Source organism: Staurois parvus, unplaced genomic scaffold (genome assembly GCF_062004578.1).
Source record: "Staurois parvus isolate SC_StPar_1 unplaced genomic scaffold, SC_StPar_1.0 ptg000325l, whole genome shotgun sequence".
In the NCBI taxonomy this organism is placed as follows: domain Eukaryota; kingdom Metazoa; phylum Chordata; class Amphibia; order Anura; family Ranidae; genus Staurois; species Staurois parvus.
The window spans coordinates 128,063-132,729 of record NW_028318121.1 but is presented as its reverse complement, the minus strand read 5'-3'; the positions used below and the strand labels follow the sequence as shown (position 1 = coordinate 132,729).

Below are 4,667 nucleotides of genomic sequence, written 5' to 3'. Positions count from 1 at the left end.
ATCCTCTCCTGATTTTTTTTAGCAAAGGAAAACTGGCCCAAAATGGTAAATAGGGTTTTTGAAATGTAGCCGTATATTACTTGCAATTACCATGGCCCACCCCCAAAGAACAACCCAAAACACATTCCCCTCCCCCGATGATTGTAGTAATACCACATACAGTATGTGTATATGATTTGTTGTTTGCACCCATAGTAGGGCCCAGAAACAATAGGGAACATTTTGTTGTTTAATCCTACCTAAAATAAACTGACCCTGATCCTGAACTCTGATCCTGACCCTGATATGAACCTCGATCAAACCCCGATCTAACTATTTCATCTTTATTGTATTCATCTATATATTTATTGTATACCTTTTTTGTTTACAATCTTCTCTTCTAGCAAGGAGAAAAGGAATCGGTGTAAGCGGAGAAAGAGTAGAAGGGTGGGTTGTACAGCGACCAATTACATGGTCCACGTCACTGAGGCTGCATAAAGGGGTTCAATATTCCAATTATGAATGAAATTTCCCACTGATACAAAAAAATACTTTTTTTATTTTGCATTTTTTTTGTATTTTTTTTTTTGGAAAGGGATTTCGATTTATCTTTGCCAGTCCTATTCTACAAATGAATTAGCCTGATAATATGATCCTTTGTGCCTATTATGAAAGCCTGAATACTATATTATACATGTGAGTGCACAGAAGGCAGACTTTTTAAATAATTAAAGATTTTTACAGTATTGCACTATTTGTTGTGTTTTGTTTTATTTTCCATTGTCGTCCAATCATGGGAGTCGTTTCTGGAGGATATTGAGTACAGAGTGATCTGGGAGGACACGCCCGGTCACATTACGTTTGTTTGACTCTTTTGCCAGCAAAGAGTCCATTCCATCCGGGGAGGGGGGAGGAGCATTTATCACGGATGGGGGGAGCACATTTGTTTGAAGAATTTTGTAGCACTTTTTTGGGGGGATTGAGCACAATTTATTTTATTGTGGACTTTATATATATTTTTTTGGGACTTTTTATTTATAGTATTTTAATTTTTTATATATAATTAATTTGCGCTGTGGAGTGTTTAAAATGATGCTCGATTAAGGGTCTGGTATGGATTTTGGGGGACCCCACACCATTTTTTTTTCCATTTTGGAGTAGGCTTTCCCTCAAACTCCATACCAGAACCGAAGGGCCTAGTATAGATTGGGGGGGACCCCACACTGTTATAAAAAGAAAAAAAAATTAATGTCAGCAATTCTTTTGTTTAGATTCTGCTCTCATGGGGGAGGTGTGGAGATGAGTCATGGTTGTCAAGGAAGTGGCGGCCGCCAGCTCCTTAGAAACCATATTTACTGGCTCCTTAACAACCAGCTAAAATCAAATACATTCCTTAACTATCTCACGCCTGGACCCCTACTTATTTACCACATGCATGTATTTCCTTTAGTGAATTGATTTTAGCGCTGTTTTTGCAGTATTTGCCGAGTGTTTTTGTTTTTTGAGGTAAATCCCTCATAAAGGGATCGTGAATTGACACGTTCAACATCGCATGCGACAATTGTGAAAAATGTGTCAGATCACCTAAACAGAGCATGCGATCTGCTTTAGTGAATGGCCGCTGTGTTAGAAAGATTGCAAGACGTTCCTGAGATATCTGAAAACTAAACAATCTTTTGTTTGAACTACAACTTGTTAAACCAGATTCTCACCGACCCGGCCTGAGCTATGGAGACACCACTCACCACTCACATTATAAATGTGACTGTTTCAGAGCTGCCATACAGCATTCAAGAGAAGAGGTCAACTGCTGGTTCCTCTATAACTCTCCTCTCCTGAAATACTCTGCGCTGCTGGAGGACTCCGCTTCTTCCTATTTCACTCTCCTCTCCTGAAATACTCTGCGCTGCTGGAGGACTCCGCTCCTTCCTCTATAACTCTCCTCTCATCCTCTGCACTGCTGGAGGACTCTGCTCCTTCCTCTATAACTCCTCTCCTGAAATACTCTGCACTGCTGGAGGACTCCGCTCCTTCCTCTATAACTCTCCTCTCCTGAAATACTCTGCGCTGCTGGAGGACTCCGCTCCTTCCTCTATAACTCTCCTCTCCTGAAATACTCTGCACTGCTGGAGGACTCGGCTCCTTCCTCTATAACTCTCCTCTCCTGAAATACTCTGCGCTGCTGGAGGACTCCGCTTCTTCCTATTTCACTCTCCTCTCCTGAAATACTCTGCGCTGCTGGAGGACTCCGCTCCTTCCTCTATAACTCTCCTCTCATCCTCTGCACTGCTGGAGGACTCTGCTCCTTCCTCTATAACTCCTCTCCTGAAATACTCTGCACTGCTGGAGGACTCCGCTCCTTCCTCTATAACTCTCCTCTCCTGAAATACTCTGCGCTGCTGGAGGACTCCGCTCCTTCCTCTATAACTCTCCTCTCCTGAAATACTCTGCACTGCTGGAGGACTCGGCTCCTTCCTCTATAACTCTCCTCTCCTGAAATACTCTGCACTGCTGGAGGACTCCGCTCCTTCCTCTATAACTCTCCTCTCCTGAAATACTCTGCTCTGCTGGAGGACTCCGCTCCTTCCTCTGTGACTCTCCTCTCCTGAAATACTCTGCTCTGCTGGAGGACTCCGCTCCTTCCTCTATAACTCCTCTCCTGAAATACTCTGCGCTGCTCTGCTGTAGGACTCCTCTCCTTCCTCTATAACTCTCCTCTCCTGAAATACTCTGCGCTGCTGGAGGACTCCGCTCCTTCCTCTATAACTCTCCTCTCCTGAAATACTCTGCACTGCTGGAGGACTCGGCTCCTTCCTCTATAACTCTCCTCTCCTGAAATACTCTGCCCTGCTGGAGGACTCCGCTCCTTCCTCTATGACTCTCCTCTCCTGAAATACTCTGCGCTGCTGGAGGACTCGGCTCCTTCCTCTATAACTCTCCTCTCCTGAAATACTCTGCGCTGCTGCAGGACTCCGCTCCTTCCTCTATAACTCTCCTCCTGAAATACTCTGCGCTGCTGGAGGACTCCGCTCCTTCCTCTATAACCCTCCTTTCCTGAAATACTCTGCGCTGCTGGAGGACTCTGCTCCTTCCTCTATGACTTTCCTCTCCTGAAATACTCTGCGCTGCTGGAGGACTCGGCTCCTTCCTCTATAACTCTCCTCTCCTGAAATACTCTGCTCTGCTGGAGGACTCCGCTCCTTCCTCTATAACTCTCCTTTCCTGAAATACTCTGCTCTGCTGGAGGACTCCGCTCCTTCCTCTATAACTCCTCTCCTGAAATACTCTGCACTGCCGGAGGACTCCTCTCCTTCCTCTATAACTCTCCTCTCCTGAAATACTCTGCACTGCTGGAGGACTCCGCTCCTTCCTCTATGACTCTCCTCTCCTGAAATACTCTGCTCTGCTGGAGGACTCCGCTCCTTCCTCTATAACTCCTCTCCTGAAATACTCTGCACTGCTGGAGGACTCCGCTCCTTCCTCTATAACTCTCCTCTCCTGAAATACTCTGCGCTGCTGGAGGACTCCGCTCCTTCCTCTATAACTCTCCTCTCCTGAAATACTCTGCACTGCTGGATGACTCGGCTCCTTCCTCTATAACTCTCCTGAAATACTCTGCACTGCTGGAGGACTCGGCTCCTTCCTCTATAACTCTCCTCTCCTCTCATCCTCTGCACTGCTGGAGGACTCCGCTCCTTCCTCTATCACTCTCCTCTCCTGAAATACTCTGCACTGCTGGAGGACTCCTCTCCTTCCTCTATCACTCTCCTCTCATCCTCTGCACTGCTGGAGGACTCCTCTCCTTCCTCTATCACTCTCCTCTCATCCTCTGCACTGCTGGAGGACTCGGCTCCTTCCTCTATCACTCTCCTCTCATCCTCTGCACTGCTGGAGGACTCGGCTCCTTCCTCTATCACTCTCCTCTCATCCTCTGCACTGCTGGAGGACTCCGCTCCTTCCTCTATCACTCTCCTCTCATCCTCTGCACTGCTGGGAATGCTGAGTTGCTCCCTATGTTGGGATCACACACACAATACACACATATATGAAGGAAGGTCGGACACATTGGAGGAGGAAGTTCTTCTATGTAATGAGAAATGTTGCTTTCAGTGAGAAGAATGCGGAGCGGACACATTGTTACATTGTACAGATACCACTTGTGTGTGAAGGGAACAGCAAGGTCCAGTTCTACTGATCACTGTCAGTGATAAACCGCAATCACAACATCTGTTATCCCACACTCAGTGACATCTCACCGTGATTGGTCCTGGAAAGACAAGCTCCGCCTCTTTATTACACATCATCATTTCATTCAGGGAAATTTCATTATATCTTTGTTGGCACGGCACGGCCCCGTGTGGATGACCTCTCGGCCTTTTGGCTAAGATCAAGTGTAGTATCTGTTCTTATCAGTTTTCGGGGGAGGGGATGCCGGTGCCTCCTGTTGGGTGGGGGGTGCTGGTTAGTACCTCTTCTTAGGTGGGAATGGTGAGAGTGGTGGGGGAGCCTTTTCCTCCCGGGTTGATTCTGGCCTGGTACACCAGGCTGGTCCCCGGTTGTAGGCAAGGCTCTCCCTAAGCTTTCTAAGTTCTGATGCCTTTCTGGTAGGGATGGGACTGCTCTGGTCTGGCCGAGGGCCGGGCTGAGAAAGAAGCCCGTGGTGTGTGTGCCCCTGGAGTGGCAGTCCA

General features: G+C 47.1%; 1 pseudogene; it reads left to right on the top strand.

Moving 5' to 3' along the window:
- The first annotated feature begins 4,340 nt into the window (after positions 1–4,340).
- Positions 4,341–4,453, top strand: LOC149457326 (U2 spliceosomal RNA; annotated as a pseudogene).
- Positions 4,454–4,667: the final 214 nt, after the last annotated feature.